This window comes from Protopterus annectens, chromosome 7.part0 (assembly GCF_019279795.1).
Source record: "Protopterus annectens isolate FY-2018-M chromosome 7.part0, PAN1.0, whole genome shotgun sequence".
NCBI classification, from domain to species: Eukaryota; Metazoa; Chordata; order Ceratodontiformes; family Protopteridae; genus Protopterus; species Protopterus annectens.
The window spans coordinates 1,046,938,259-1,046,955,493 of record NC_056739.1 but is presented as its reverse complement, the minus strand read 5'-3'; the positions used below and the strand labels follow the sequence as shown (position 1 = coordinate 1,046,955,493).

The window sequence follows — 17,235 nt, the reverse complement described above, 5'->3', positions numbered from 1 at the left end:
TGTTCTTAGAGAGGAAGGGAGAGAGTTCCATGCCTTATCTATTGTGAAAGAGAGGAGGAGTTGGCCAGCAGGACTTTTAGGTTTGTTGATAGCAATAAGGTTTTGCACCCACCTAGGAAGGGCAAACAAGTTCACTGTCATCACACTTCTTCCCTCATATGGCCAGCTTCACCAGCATCTGGCCCACCAACTAAATCTGATTGGGATGTCTAGGTCATAGCCAGGGCTTCATCCCTTTATTCCACTGAGTCAGCTAAGATAAATAATACTAAAAATGTCAGACCTATTCTCCACATGCTCTCTCCATTAAAAAAAAAAAAAAAGTCTTCATAGACAGACTGTTTTCATCAGGGTGGCATGTACTGCGTACTGTTACTGCAACTGCCACTGTCGTTGTGTTGAGCTTCAAGTGATAACTATACACCCATACCAGAACGAACTCTAGACAGTCTGCAAGGGTATTTACCGCTGACCCATCTCCACATCAATAACAGCAAAGACACCTCTCCTGAAAGAGTTCTAATAAGGGAATTATGCACATGGAAAACAGTACATGAAAAAGTGGTGCCTGTGGAACTTCAGAAGAAAGACAGTAGGAGGTTAAGGAATTACCCCAAGCACTAAGCTTGCTGAGTCCAGAAAAATAAGAGGTAAATCATTTTAAGATGGTACAAAGAAGAAGATACTCCAATGGATATCATGGTCAACTGTATCAAATGTAAATGAGCGATCAAGGAGGACAAGAGCAGAACAACATCAATGATTATCATCATCAGATCATTTATTACTTTAATAAGGGCAGTCTCAGTCCTACTTGTGTCTATTACTAACTCATGACTGGAACAAATAAAGAACTCTGCATTCCAATTACTTATCAATAAAACTAATGGAAAAATCTATTGGTCAAATAACTAAGTAAATGCAAACAAAATATCTGACAAATCTAGATAAAGCATTACTAAATGGAATAAAATGTTTGTAACCTTTGTAGACTACATTACCATTGATGCAAATGACTGTTACCAAAGTTTCTATACTTTATTCAGTTTTGTTGCCTAGCAGGTACAAATCAAAAAGACTGACAGAATGTAACAAACTGTTTCACATGCTAATAAGCCTAGGACAGCTAATGGAATTCATATTAGAGCATGGAATAATGGAGACTTAGGATTGCCTGACACAACTGTATGCAGTTGATTCTAGTATAAAAAAACTTCAATATCCTGGTTAAACACTGAATACAATACAAATTAGAAAAAATACTTTTCAGTCTATATAATAGAAATAGATACAAAAATATCTAGATTAAATAATGATTTAACAAATAAATTATGTTTAATAACCTTGAATTATTTTCCGTACAATCCAGGCACCAAAGAAAGTCCCTACTTACAGCTCAACAAGACACCCCAGGAAACTGCACTACTTTTCAACTCCTTCTTCATAAACTGCATAACTGACATTACTGCCAATTTTCCAAACACTAGTAGCATAAACAACTAACTCCCTCTCCCCAACTCCCGGTCCTCCTCCCATACTTGCCTCCACCCACCTCCCTCCCCTAAACCTCCATCCCCAATTTTACACTCCAACCAGTCTCTACCACAAGTATAAAAAAACACTACTCTTAAAGCTCAAACCCTGCTCAAACACCACAGATAACTTACCACCCTCGTTCCTAAAAGCTGCAGCTGAAGCCATAACTTACCACATTAGTATCCTGATTAACAGATCGGTTGCAGAATCTTGCGTACTCAAACTGTGGAAAAAGGCTTAGATCCTTCCTCTCCACAATCATCATCTGATGAAGTCCCTGCTGGAGGGAAGAAAGCGCTCAATCCGTGTCTTTAAACTGTGAAGAAATAAAACTACATTTGTAGCAGTCCGTGGTGCAAGCAGTGTGTTATTTTTCTTACTTGTGGCAATAATTTTGATTTGACATGGTCTGGCAAGGTCTGCTCCTTAAGCCAGACATGCCTTCTAAGTACAGAACCTGTGACTGCTGCCCTGCAAGATACTTCTAGGGCGTCAAACCCACATTGCAGGGTATGCTTGCTGACTTGGCTTGCAGAATGCATAAGCCACTGTAATTCTTTATTTTCTGCACAGTCAGGAAAGGTAGATAATTTTTGCTTAATAAGTTCCATAGTATGTTGCTAGTATTTCAGCATGTGGAACTGACAATTCAATGCTCTAATGCCGAGAGTTGCAGAAGTGTATACTTTTTTACCCCATCTGTCTAAAGCTCGGGAATCCCTGTCCGAGAGGGTGGGATTCTTAGCTGTAGTTGCTTTAATTCCTTTAGGTCCTTGGGAGATGACTTCTGGATCAGCAGTAGGATTTTTGAAGAGAAATTTGTGAGAGTCAGGGACTCTGTAGTACTTATCAGGTTTCCCTGGAGCAGGGGGTAAAGTATCAGGAGTTAGGCTGGATTCCATAAAGACATCATCTAGAACAGGAGGGATAGCTAAGGGTCTGTGCTGTGGTAAATCTAAAAATTCCGAGTCTCTTTTTGGCGGAGGGTAATCCTGACATTCCTAATGGAAATGCTCTCTTAAAGTATGTAAGATTTCACCAAAAGAAAAGTCCTGTGGAGGGGAGGCAGATGGAATGAATTCCTCTGCATTTGAATCCTCAGGCAGATAAAGGCATGTATTCATATTCAGAAATCTCAAAGTCATCAGACTCTTTGTCAGATAAAGCTGCTGGGGACAAGTCTCTTTTTCTTTTAGCAGGGGAAGACTGGCTTCCCCTAATCAGCATGATCAGGTCTTCTGCCATTTTAAGCATCTGAGATTGTGGCAAGGAAGCAGGCATTTGAGTATGGGTCATCGGTTTTTTAGACGTAGCTCGTACTCTTGGCCTTAGAAACTCTGTAATTTTAGAAAGAACTGAAGACGTGAAAGAAGTCGCTGGTTTCAGTCGAATATCGGTAGTGCGAAGAACTTCCTCAGAAGCCGGTGCCTGCACAGCGGCTCTGGACCAATCCAAGGTAGAGACATCTGCAGGTTCCACAGTCAAAGAAGAGTCTCGTGGCATACCGGACTCCAAACAGGTCTCGGGAGCGGCCTGCATATCCATTGAAGCAGGCATCAGGGGCTGCGAAAGCACCTCACTGAGTACCGGCAAACTGGCGACTAGCTTAATGGAAGCGTCATCGGCCGTTTTGGACTCGTGCAGTCTGTCTCTTGTCTTTATCCTTACATTTTTTCAGAAGATCGGTAGTCAGATGGCTTACCAAAGCCATTTCGGAATATGGAGATCGAGAACGAAAGTATTTAGCTACAATAAGGGCCCGTCGACAAATAGTTTGGGCGTTGAACAAGGCACAAAACCAACAGCAAGGTACATCGTGGTTTGGGCCTAAACAGGTGATGCAGTAAGAATGGAAATCTCAGTGTGGTATTTGCTTTCCACAGGCGAGACAATTGTTAACTTTTTCTGACATCGGTTAGAGCAAGAAAAAAGGATTCACAATGGGGTACTTAGCTTGAAGACTTCAGGATGATTCAATTTTGGAACGAAAATTCAGGTAGTGGCCAATCGACACTCATGCAAACTGCTTCTGCTTCCGGCTCCTCAGCAAGAAAGACTGATGTAATGGCGTTGGCTGCCTGTTTTTATACCTCTGACAACCTGATGTCAGTCTTGAAGCGACAGCAACCGACACAGAAATACTAAGCCTCTGGTATTCGGGCTGACTGAGGGCTACTCCTGGCAGGATAACCCAAGTGGGATGACTGCAACAGTGAAATACGAAGAATATCTCATCTTCTCTTTCTCCCTTGCCAAAAAATGGCATGCTCTCCCATTCTCTCTCAGAACAACTCTTAACCTTGTCAAATTTAAATCCTCTCTACATTCATACCTGTCCACTACCTGGAACTGTCCTTGCTCATAATCCTATACTAACCTCCCCATAAAACCTTATAACTCTACTCTTTACTAGCCTATTAACTCTATATATGTAAGGTATGTGTGTGTGTGCATGTAGGTATATATAGGAAGGCAGTATGCTTATCAATAAAACTTGTTTAGTAAATTGACAGGTATGATATTACTTCACAATGTGTTTAATACCCAATACTGTTAATTGTACTACTGTACTTTACGATTCCATTGTCTTTCTACTAAATAATTTCTATTTTACTGTGGAGCTTGAGTAACAAAATATCTAATTTGTGTGTGTGTATGTATATGTATATGTGTGTATATATATATATATATATATATATATATATATATATATATATATATATATCTCAAACACACACACACATACTAACAATATGTCCCCCTTTGCATAAATACAGGATTTGAAAACTGCCAATAAAGATAAGTATTAAACTAGAAATTAAAAAAAATAGCTTGCCTAGCTATACAGAAGCGGTCCAAAGTCAAAATGTTTGAAAAAATAACAAGGTCAATATATCTAGTATGGGTCGTCTTAGCATAAAAACAGTAAGAAAAAAAAAACCATTACAAATATAATGCAAAATGAAAGGTTTTAGTGATTCTAACTTAAAATAAAGCAGTTGTGCAAAATTTTACCATAACAGTAGATGTCCTCTTCGCTAACAGGATTCATAACCAGTGGGATCTCCTGCAAAGGACAGCCCTATGTTCAATCAGTATACCAAAGTCTTTACCTCTTAACAGCATCATACATAAGATGTTGGCTCCCTGCCTCAGCATAGGGCATAAAGGTGACTTACAGACACTACAATTCAGAACTGAAGTGCACCAGGTGAACTAGAACCAACCCATGAGAAAGAAGAATGTGTACATCCAGGAAAAGGAGCGATGCCCAGATAGATAAAACAAAGCCCCCTGAGCCAGGCAGATGTTCCCAACAAAAAAGAGGGAGGAAAAAAAAAAGGAAGAAAAGGTTGGTAGGCTGGAGGGACTGAATACTGCAACGGTGAAGAGAACATCATCTACTGTTATGGCAAGATTTTACAAAACTATACGATATGTCCTTCCATATCACTATTGCAGTATTCATAACCAATTGGAGAGTACAAAAGGTACTTGTAAGGAGTGGCAGGAAGAAGGTAACGAGAAGTCCTCCACAAACCCATCAAGAATAGCCTTGGCAAAAATTGCTCTGGCTCTGTAAATGGCATCCAGTTTGTAATGTGTAGTGAAGGTGTGTACAGAAGACCAAGTAGCAGCTTCAAGGATAGAACTAGTCTAAATACCCTTGAAGAAAGCCCCAGATGAGGCCACTGCCCTGGAAGAATGGGCTCAAACAGAGGTAGAAAGCTGTTTGTCATGAAAGGAATAACAAAAGGAAATGGGTTTTGAAATCCAGGAAGAGACAGTTTGCTTAAAAACTACCAAACTCAAACGTCGTGGAACGAAAATAAAAAGTTGCTAAGATATGCGTATGGTCATCTTATCTAAATAATACCTGAGCTGCTTTGAAGATCCAAGGTGTCTGGCACTTTCTCACTAGCAGATTGAAAAGAAGGAAAAAAGGAAAAAAGGAAGCTGGATAAACTGAAAAAGGAACAACTCATTAACCACCGTATAAAGAAGAATTAGTACACAGTGAAACCTTGTCTCTATGCAAAATCAAAAAGGGGAAGCTGTCATCAAAGCATGGAGTTCAGAAACTTTCCTGGCAGAGATGAGTGTAATCAATAAAACAGTCTTCCAGGTGCAATGCTGTAAAGCAGCAGGCTCAAAAGAAGCTTGAGTCAATTTCTCAACAACAAAATATAGGTACTAAGGAGGGGGGGGTTGGCTTTCTTCGGGGCCTGATGTGGAGGACACCTTTCAGGAAATTTTTTAACCTCAAACTGAGAGGCCAATAGTGGATCCAAAGGAAGGCAGGGTGGCAAGTGAGATTTGTCAGAAGACAATGCCAAGCCAATATGGAATAGTTCACACAAGTAAGGAGAGCCAAAGAAACCCCCCCCCCCCAAAAAAAAAGGGATTCTGGTGAAGCTTAAGACACCAAATAGAAAACATCTTTCATTTTAGACACATGATTTTTCTGGTACTCGGTTTCCTGGCCTCCAGCAGAATCCTAAGCACGTCTTCAGAAAACTGGTGTTGAAAGGGAATTAAAACCCTATCACCAAAAGTGTTAACTGAAGTTTAGATAGTTGAGTGTGAAGGAGAGACCCCTTCTCTTGTATGAGAAGATCCATTCGGTGAGGTAACTTGTGATGACTGCCACTGGCCAGATGAAAGAGGAGAGGGAAACAGTGCTGTCTGGGCCAAAAGGGAATAACTAAACAAGATTCTTGGAGAGTCCCGCCTGTTCTTGTGTATGACCCTTGGAAGACGAGCAGGAACAGCATTAAGGAACATCTCTTTCCAAGAAAAAGACATGAAGCTGTCTCTGTTCAGAAGGGAGGCAGAAAGATCCACATGAAGAATAATCCACTCATGTACTATGTCCAGAAACACCTCTCTGTGAAGCATCCATTCATGAGGTTGTGCCTTGGACCTGCTCAGAGTGTATGTGACGCTAGGTTTTGTTCCAAAGGAATGTAAACTGCCTGAAGAGAAACCTGCAGCTGGATATGTTTCCCAGGCCTGAAGGGCTAGTCTGCAAAGATAAGACCTTGTGCCACCTTGCTTGATTATGTACCACATGACTGTGGTGTTGCCTGTATAGACCTTTAAAAGGCCCGAGGACCACAGAGAGTAGATTACTTGGAGAGCAAGGATAAGTGCGTGCATCTCTTATGTCGATGTGATCTCACCACTGATGAGGGGGCCACAGATCCTGAACCCTCAGACTGCAAGAAGCAGTCCCCACCTCTGATCAGAAGCATCTGTAAATAGATCCTGAGACAGAGCAGGGTGGCTGGAAAGGGACCCCTAGGTTTAGAGATATGTGATGAATCTGCCAATGAAACTAGAGTTTGAGACAAAGGAGTATGGGAACTGGAAACTTAAGAGGGTGGCAACACTGAAGCCATATTGACTGCAGTTGCCACTGGACCTTCCTCATATGAAGTTTGACAAAGAGGAGCATGGGGATGGTCGAGGATGTGAACCCCAGAGCCCTCAAAATTCTCTAGAAGGCATGACATAAGAAACAAGGACTAGCAAGTAGGTTGTTAGAGACAGGACGTTGATAGAAGGCAGAAAAGCTGGCATTAGAATAGTATGCGTGTCCTTCAGCCCAGAAAAATGTGATCCTGACAGGGGGACAAGACAGACTTCTAGAGAGTGATGGCGAAATCCAGAATGTGCAAAAGGAGTCAGGGAAGTGTAGGTCCTGCAGAAGCCTGGAAGGGGATGGAGCCTGAAGAAGCAGGTCATCCAAAAAGAAATATTTGTACCCCTGGAGCTACAGAAAGCTATGATTAGTGAATGGTCTTTCCACAGCAATAAGGGTAAAGGGCAAAGCAGATAATTGAAAATGAGAGGAAGAAACAGAGAAACCTAAAAAACTTGCTGAATAGAGGGTGAAAGGCAATAAGAAGATAGGCATCCTTCAAATCCACAGAAACCAAAAAGTCATGAGGTAGCAAGACAGGAAACCATGTCTGGAGGAAAAGCATCCTGAACTGGGTACTTTGAGAAAAATATTCAAAAAGGAAAGTCTAGAACAGACCTTCAGGACCCCTCTATTCCAAGGACCAAAAACATCCTGGAACAAAACTCTACACCCCTTAGGACCTCTGGAATGGGTTGAATTGTTACTTGATCCAGTAAATCTTGCATTACCCATGAAAAATAGGAAAATTTGGTCTGAAGGGGGTTGAGGAATGTCTGAAAAAGGGGGAAGGGATTTTTAGACCATAAAGTAGCCTTAACAGATGATTAACAGAACCAAAAAGTTCAAAAAAATCTGTTGCCAAAACGGGAGTGACAGAGAAAGTCTGAGAAAGAAGAAACCTGGCCAAAGGGAAAGGAGGGAGAAATGTCAAATGAAGGCAGAATTGTTCTGAAAAGAAGGTTTTTGAGGTCTAGGTGTCTGTGTTTCTCAGAAAAATACACCTAAGGGCTTTCTTACCTTTGGAGTGCTGAAAAGATTGTCTATGAACAGAAACAGTTTTAACAGAATAAATCCTCTGAAATTTAGGAATGGGGGAGGGGGGGAGAAAATTTGCTTAAGATCCTCCATGACATTTCCTTGATCTTCTACGGTCTTAAATCAGCCACTGCAGTACCAAAAAGATTTTATTATCTAAATGAGTATCAAGAGATCATCAAGTAAAGCCTGAAAACAAATCCAAGAATAATACCTCATGATGGAGCCTGAAGCAGCAGCTCTAGAGGAGGCATCAGCAACACTGGAGCTACACTTGGAGAGATGAGCTACCTGAGAAGTGGATCCCACCAAAGAAAGCAGTGGACTCAGACTCAGGCAGGTCAGACAGAACCCCTTCAAGCTGAGACAAAAAGGATAGACTATATCTAATCATATGAGTTTGATCATTTATGACATGAAATGCCAGGGTGTCAGAAGTATAGGACATTTTTTTCCCAGCCTCTCCATAGCTTGACTGCCTTTGTCCAAGGGAAAAAACCTGTAAGAAGATAAAAGCCAGGAAAGCTAAGCATTGACTGACTACAGCTGGGTCAAAAAGAAACACTTATAAAAAAAAACTGAAAGCCTCACTTACCTTATAGAAATGGTCAGGCTTCTTAGGCAAAGGAGGTTGGGAATCAGAAGCCAAGAAAGCAGACAAAAAAGGATCTATCAGAGCAGCCAAGACACGGGGAACATCAGAAGGCTTAGGGGAGTCGATCTGCAACAACCCATACCACCTTTTCTAGATGTCCGAAACCTAGGAGCAGTCCCACTTAAAATGCTCCATCATGACAAATACTGTATCACCAAATAACAATTCTTTCAAAGGGGAATCAGAATAAATCTAATATATGGTGAGTGTATTTGACCTTTTTAGCCATCCATGAACTCTGACTATGACTGCCTTGGTACTAAGTTAAGGGTTAAAGTTAAGCAGAAAAGTACATAAAGCCAATGGGCTGATAGGAACTTCAAGCAGACATACAATCATATTCTTAATAATTTTTCCCCACAAACCCAGTCCCATGGAGCAGAGAGATGAAGACTTGACTGTACCCCAAATGTCCCATGCTCAACAAACACCACAGACAGTGAGGTGACAAGGCAGGAGAGGAATGGAATGAGAGGTCAACATAAGTTCACCCATCCATCCTGAAAGAAAACAGGTATTGTAGTATTATCATCCACAGCATGAAGAGCCTAGTGTGCACCAATGCAACAGTGTGCCACTTGGTTGGGAATCTGGGCATTATCAGGAGATCATATGCACCTCCACAGACAGCTACAGTGTAGCATGCAGGATGACGAGGAGATGGGGTATGGCAGTCCACAGCATCTGTAGATTGGCCCACTCCCTATTACCTGACTCACACCACCACTGGAAAATTAATGACCTGGAAGACTCTCACCTTGAAGGAAGAATGAATGACTCATCTAAGTGCAAGAAGGGAACCAAGCAAAAAAAATGATTCTGTGGACCAAATAAAAAAAATTATCTTTCCCACAAAGGGAAGAGGAGTTATAAACTTATTTCCTCTTACTTAATAGGCTTTGAGCTACCCAAAAATGAGGCGAATAGATCCATTTTTTCTAAGAACACATTAACCAGCCTTGAAGAGCACATGTTTAACTCACAGATAGGTAGGATGCATATTTCACACTAATTTCATAAGTTTGAACAAACTAATGCAGCAAAATATGGCCCAAATAAGATTATGCTCTTCCTTGCAACCCAGAACAGTTAATTTCTGGGAGAAACATAGCAGAAACCCTGCCTAATGTTATCTCAGCCATGGTAGCCTGCCACAGCTCCAAATACGGTCATGCTGAAAGGAGTTTCACTACTGAAGGACTGGATGGGACTGCACAGCATATTCACAGTGAAAAAGATGAGACGGGTGACATGCACAGCTAAAGTCTCAGTGGACAGGAACTATGCTTTTTATAGGAGATCTCGGACTCATAAAACTATCAATATTTTATTAATCTAAAGCTATTATCCTTTTAAAACAGTTGGTTTTCCAATGCAGATCTACTATATGTCCCAGTCTCCACAAGTTATCCATATAACAACCAAACTGAATTAGAAGTGAGACAAGGTGAGCAAAAAAACAGCTGCCAGAGATACAGTTGCGGTTGCCACCTGTCCCGTTGTCAGCGGGACACTGACAGGTTGAGCCTTCTCAACCCTGTTTCCCGCATTCACAGACAGTGGGACTAAGTCCCCTTTTCGCGTTCTCGAATTGCTGTTGCCGTGGAAAAGATGAAAATACTTCCATTTTTTTCCATGGCAATGCGGCTATGTCACCAACCTTGACCTGCAGTTAGAGGGATTCCCTGCTAGGTCAGGGTGGTGTAATTCAAGCAGTAAATGACTGCAGGGATTCACCTAGAAGAGCCCAATAAAGGTCGCAGCTGTACAGCAGTTTTGTCTTAGTGCTCTACAGCTGCGAAGGAAATAAGGTCTGAAATTTCTAATCCCAGCCAGCCAGCAAAGAAGCCAGCCAGCCAGCAAAGAAGCAAGCCTGCAAGGGAGCCGGACAGCCAGCAAGGGAGCCTGCCAGCCAGCCCAGCCACTTGAGCAGACACAGCCAGTCATCCAAACTTGCCATTCCAGCAGGAAGGAAGCAAGCTAGCCCAGCAAAAACTGTGACAGTGGTAAGTACATAACTTTTAGTTATGTACTCACCATAACTTCAGATGTTTGGGATCCATCTCGCCTACATTCTGACTGATGGGTTCAGAGCCGATCCTCGGCTCCGACTCGGCACGCTTACGCCAAAGAGCGAAGTCTCTTATTGGCTGAGCTTACTATATCCCAGGATGCACCGCTACCAGTCCCCCAGATCTAGTTTTCCGCACACATGCACACACGCATGCACTGCTTATATAACATTGACAGATGATACAAGATAAAAAACAGTAGAACCCAAACCGTTCAATCTCTTCTGATCTCCAAGGCAGGGGGAAGGAGGGTGGGTATTAGGAATGTAGGCGAGATGGATCCCAAACATCTGAAGTTATGGTGAGTACATAACTAAAAGATGTTATGTGATCCTATCTCGCCTACATTCTGACTGATGGGACAGCGTCCCTAGCACCTAAATCCTGGGTGGCTCACTGGAAAACACTCCTGAGTACCGTGGAACCAAATGATGCTCGTCCTTTAGATGCCACATCCAATTTATAGTGGGAAATGAAAGTGTGCGGGTTGGACCAAGTAGCCGCAGCACAAATTTCAGAAATAGCGAGCTTGGAATGGATTGCAATAGAGGTAGCCATAGCTCTAGTAGAGTGAGCTTTGACAGATGTTGTAAGTTGCTTATTTGAAGAGGAATAAGCTTGAGTTATGCAATCTCTGATACATTTGGCAATAGTAGCTTTAGTGATGGATTTACCCAATTTATTATCTGAAAAGGACACAAACAATTGATCTGTTTTCCGAATTTGCTGAGTCCGATCCTGATAGAAGCGCAATTGCCTGTGAACATCCAATGTATGGAAGGTGTATTCCGCTTTGTTTGAAAATTTTGGAAAGAAAACTGGTAGCTCTAAAGATTGTTGGAGACAGAGATTAGAGCAAACTTTTGGGACAAAAGATGGATTAGGTCTAAGTGATACTCTATCCTTGTGAAAAATCAAATACGGTGGTTTGATAGATAGGGCTTGAAGTTCTGAAACTCTTCTTGCAGAGGTAATTGCAATTAAGAAGGCAGTTTTCCAAGACAGATATTTCAACTCACATGTAGCAGCCGGTTCAAAGGGGGAAGATGTTAAGGCACGAAGTACCAAATCAAGATCCCACGGAGGCGCAGGATGAAAAACTGGGGGTCTTAAAAGCACAGCACCTTTCATGAAAGTTTTACATAATCTGCTGCTCATCAACGGTGGGTCTGTGGAATCGTGAAATTTGGAGATAGCTGCTAATTGGACTTTAATAGTAGAGACTGAAGATCCTTGATTAAACAAGGATGTCAAAATTTCAAGACCTCTGGTATCGGGGCAGTAATAGGGTCTAATCCTCTGAGTTGAGCCCAGATAGCAAACCTCTTCCACTTACTGTGATACAACTTCTTAGTGGTGGGTTTGTGGGCTGAAGATAAAATGTGAATAACTTCCGGGTCCAAGGTGTGATTTCTGACTATAGTCGGAAGTGGAGGAGCCAAGCTGTTAATTTCAAAGTGTGAAGGGACTGGTGCTGTTGTCCCGACTGATGAACCAGAAGGTCCGGAATTAGGTCCAAGAACCAAGGACCGTCCAGAGTATATTTCTGTAGGTAGGGGAACCATACCTGACGAGGCCAGTACGGAGCAATTAGAATCATTGTGGACCCCAAATGGGAAGCTTTCTGGATGACTCTGGGGAGGAGTGGAATCGGAGGAAAAGCATAAAGCAGTCCTGTTGGCCAAGGTTGGACTAGAGCATCCGTAGCTGTCTCCCCTTGACGGGGTCAAGGAAAAGAACCTTTGCACCGTGTTTCGTGGTGTTGCGAACAGATCGCAGCACGGAATCCCCCATCTTTTGAAAATCTGAGCTGCTACTGTTTCGTTCAGAGACCACTCGTGAGGTGAGAGAATAGTCCTGCTCAGTCTGTCTGCCAATACATTGAATTTGCCTGGAATGTGGGTCGCTACCAGGAATCGCTTCGTAGCCACTGCCCATTCCCACACCCTCATGGCCTCTCTGCAAAGGGGGTAAGATCTGGTCCCTCCTTGTTTGTTTAGATACCAGACTACCGACATGTTGTCTGTGTGGATGGCGATAATGCCTTGAGGTAGAAACTTGTGGAGGGCTTGTAAGGACAGAAGTACAGCCCTCATTTCCAACACATTGATATGGAGAGATGTTTCGTTGGGAAGCCAAGAACCTTGAACTGACCTGCCCAGACAATGCCCCCCCCACCCCGTCTGGGAGGCATCCGTAGTCAAGGTGGCCACGGAGGGTATAACAAAGGGTCTTCCTGATTCAGATTGGATGGCAGAAGCCACCAGCGGAGGTCCCGTTTGCACGTTTCTGTAATCAGTATGTGATGATTGAGGGGGAGATCTTGAAAAGACCATTGTGTCAATTATAGCCACTGGAGAATCCTCATGTGCAACCTTGCCAGAGGAACTAGGAGAACCGTGGCAGACATTGAACCTAGAAGTTGCAGGACCATCCTGGCTGGGGCTTTGGATCTTAGAAGCAGGGCTCGGACCTGATTTTGTAATGTTTGTATCCTTTCGGTAGGAAGGAAGATCCACAGTAATTTTGAGTCTATCTCTGCTCCTATGAATTTTATGCGCTGAGAAGGCAGCAAGACAGACTTTGACCAGTTGAATGTAATTCCCAGGGAAACACCCAGGGAGATGGTGGCTTGTAGGTTCTCTAGTAGTAGATGCCTGGTGGTGGCAGTCAGGAGCCAGTCGTCCAGATAGGGAAACACTTGGAATCCGAGACTCCTCAGGTGAGCAGTCACTACTGCCAAACACTTGGTGAACACCCTGGGGGCTGTGGTGAGACCAAAGGGCAGTGCACAAAATTGGAAATGACTGTCTCCCAGGCTGAAGCGCAGATACCTCCTGGACGCCTGATGTATCGGTATGTGATAATAGGCGTCCTTGAGATCTATGGAGCACATCCAAACATCTTTCTCCAACAAAGGGAGAATGGATTGTAAAGTGACCATTCGGAATTTGGACTTCATGACGGGCTGGTTTAGTTTGCTGAGATCCAAAATGGGTCTCAGGTCCCCTGTCTTTTTTGGCACTAAAAAGAACCTTGAGTAATTTCCGGATCCGATCTGGTCTGTGGGGACCGGTTGGATGACTCCTTTTTCTAGCAGCTTTGAAGCTTCTACGGCTGCAATTTCCCTTTGACTGGGTGGTGGGTCCGGGATTCTTTTGGACGGTGGGGGTGAGTGTGTGAAGGGAATGGTGTAACCTCTGGCAATAATCCGAAGCACCCATCTGTCCTGAGTAATAGCCTCCCAGGCTTTTAGGTGCTTGGCAAAACGGCACCCGACTGGCTCCGGAGCAGCACAGCCGGGCAATCCCTCATGGAGTGTGGGAGGCTGAAGAGCCACGAAAGGACTCGCGGTCTCCAGTGTTGCGGGGGCCTCTGCCGCCTCTGGGACGGCGTATCCCAGAAAAATTTCCCCGTCCTCTGCCTCTGGAAGGGGAATCTTCCTGCTGTTGAGGAAAGAATTTCTGTGATTTGCGGAACCACATCTTCCCTCCTCTTTTAGCCTTGGGAAAAGGCCGAAAGGGAGTGGAATAACGTGCTCCTACGGCAGATGAAGTCTGTCCCTCTTGCTCACAGCGGGTAAGAGTGTCTTTTACCTTGGGTCCAAACAAAGAGGACCCATCAAAGGGAGCGTCGGCAAATGAAGACTTGAAGGCCTCCGCAAAATGACACAAACGGAGCCAGGCTTGTCTCCGTAGAGCCACGCCTGTGCCTGCCGCTCTGCCCACCCCTTCGGCCGCATATGAAATGAGCCTCATGGATGAGTTAGAAATCGAGGTAAGGATAGCCAACTGAGAGCTAACCGACTGGGCTAGCTGCTCAGGTAGGTTACCTGAGAGGGAGTCTGAGAGCTCCTTGACCAGATCCCTCTGTAGTCTGGTGAAATGTGCCAAATAATTCAGGGACCTCAGAGTAAAGGCCGCTGAAGTCAGGGTGCGCTTCCCGTGCAGTCCATGCTCCTAGACTCCTTATTAGGAGGATGGACGGACGTTGAAGCCTCTGCCACGTCCTGCTGGGTAGCAGATGCCACCATGGCATCTACAGCCACGCCTTTCGTTAAGAACTCTTTCTCGGGTGGAGCAGACAAAAATTTGTTAGGGCGAGAAGGCACTGGTTCCACAGTATCTGGATGTTCCCACGCCCTTCGACAAACCAAATCCAGGAGCTCGTCGAAGGGCGGAGACACCCAGGAGGCGGAGGGCTGAGCCCCGAAGGCCTTGAGGAACACCGACTCATCAGCGGAGGGGGGTTTGGAATTCCAGCCGCCTCGTTGCTTGAGGATCTCTAGAATGTCTGCAAATGAGACATCATCCGAGGATGACTTTGGGGACCCCTCCGCATCATCAAGATCAGTGTCCGATGTAAGAGACTCATCGGGGGAGTCCACGTGCTTCCTCTTGCACGATCTCTTCCTTGGGGCTCCTCCGAAGACAACTCGAAGACCCTCAGGAGGAGGGAACCCCAGTGGGGTAACCTCAGGCCCAGGGCACCGCAGCCTAGAGACAGGGGAACTGCCAAAGACCCAGTCTCCATGCCCAGGGAAGATGCCGGTAAAGCCGTAGAGATGGCCGAAGAAGACTTGGCCAAGGCACTCCTCATAGCTCTGAAGGCTGGACCCCAGAATCCTGGGAGGGTCCAGTCTCCGAGCCATGATAGCAGACGGAAGTCCCGCGGCCGAAGCACCGAGAGGGAGGCTTGGAACCGACAGCATTGGTCCCGAAACGTCACCCCCGGGTCCGGCCGAAGAAGTCCGTGTGCTAAACTCGGACCCGAAGGCCGGGGTTGGAGTAAGGGTCGGAGCCGACCCTAGGATCTCCACTGGCTCCATCAGCACCTGCTCCGACGGAGCCGAAGTGGTCAGAGGAGGAATGGCAGTGGAATGGGCTATCGGCTCCGAAGCCAATTGGGTCAGAGCCGAAACAAATTTCTGAAAGACTGGGGACTGGAAAAGTCTTTGGAGCACCCTGTCTATGTCCGAATCTGACATCCTTGATGATCTGGAAGAGACCGAATGGGTCCGAGTAGGCCTCTCCAATCTCTCCAAGGGACTAGGGGACCGGCTCCGAATCGACTCGACAATTATCGGCGCCGAAGGAGTGTCCAAACCAATTTCCATCGGTGCCGAAGAGGGCTTCGGCGCCAAGGAGGAAGTGTCTGAGCGGACAACCTTCATCAGCTCTGAGATCAGTGGAGCCGATGAAGGTGACCCGCCTCTCGATGCCCCAGCCGTCGGCTCTGAACCCAGAGGAGTCAAGGCTGGAGGCATCGAGGCAGACCGTTCCGCCCTCGGCTCCGAAGTCCGTGGAGCCGAAGGAGAAGCCTGCCTATGTCTTTTGGCGGTCGGTTCCGACGGACTGGTCGGAGCCGGCCTTTCTTTTAGCAGGAGAAGGAGAGGAAGCTAATGCCTCTTCAAAAGAGGGTTTAATAAGGCCTTTTAATATAAGTTTATTTTTCCTCTCTTGGAGGACCCTCGAGGAAAACGCGTGGCACACGCTACAGGACTCCTGCAAATGTTTGGCGCCCAAACAGCACACACAGAGAGAGTGGTCATCTGTGATAGACATCTTGAAACTGCACTTAGTGCACTTTTTAAATCCTGAAGGCCTAGGAGCCTGTGACATAATGGCAACCAAATTAGTGTAACTAGCCAAAACCAAACACACTAACAATGACAGAAAATTTTCTTCTCTTTTCTTTCTTTTTTTTTTTTTAAAACAAAGGCTGTCACAAATAGACAAGAATAACCAAAGAGGTCTAAAAAACCCCTAAATAAAAGGGACTAAAATAACAACGGACTGACAGGGGAAGGCCCTTAAACTGAAAGGGGATCTCTGGTCAGAAAAAAACGCATTCACTACACAAAAACTTTACAGAAAATGCTCACTCAAACACAAAAAACACAAGATAGCTGTTAAAACAGCTTTTTGTTGAAGAATTAGCAAATTCCTGACAGGAAAGTAAGTGAAAAAGCACTACTTAGCTCAGCCAGCTCGAGACCACGTCTTTGCTTGTTAGCGGCAAACGAGATCTGGGGGACTGGTAGCGGTGCATCCTGGGATATAGTAAGCTCAGCCAATAAGAGACTTCGCTCTTTGGCATAAGCGTGCCGAGTCGGAGCCAAGGATCGGCTCCGAACCCATCACTCAGAATGTAGGCGAGATAGGATCACATAACATCATAGTATTTTGTGGCTTTAGTTATTTAAAAATGGGAATATTGTGCTTTATTTAAGTTTTTAATGTTTAGAGGTAGATGGGGGTGCAGTATGCAGTATTTAAATCTGTGCAGTGGTTATTTTGAGATTTTTGAGTAGTAGTTTTTAAAGGTATAAAACCTGTATGCATATGTAATTGTTATTGTTCTTGGGGGTAAGATTTGGAAGTATTACTTTTAGAAGGCTGAACTGTGTGTATAGAAGTTTTGTTTATTTCTGGTGGGGGGCAGTGAAATATAAATTTAGTGTGATGTATTTCTATTGTCGTAGCTTTTTCCGGGTATTTTCTGTTTGC

At 44.4% G+C, this 17,235-nt stretch overlaps 1 protein-coding gene across 2 annotated transcripts in view; it reads right to left on the bottom strand.

The window, feature by feature from the left end:
• CEP152 (centrosomal protein 152) overlaps positions 1-17,235 on the bottom strand; it is a 2,961,597-nt gene that overhangs the window by 1,013,292 nt on the left and 1,931,070 nt on the right. The window lies entirely within an intron of this gene.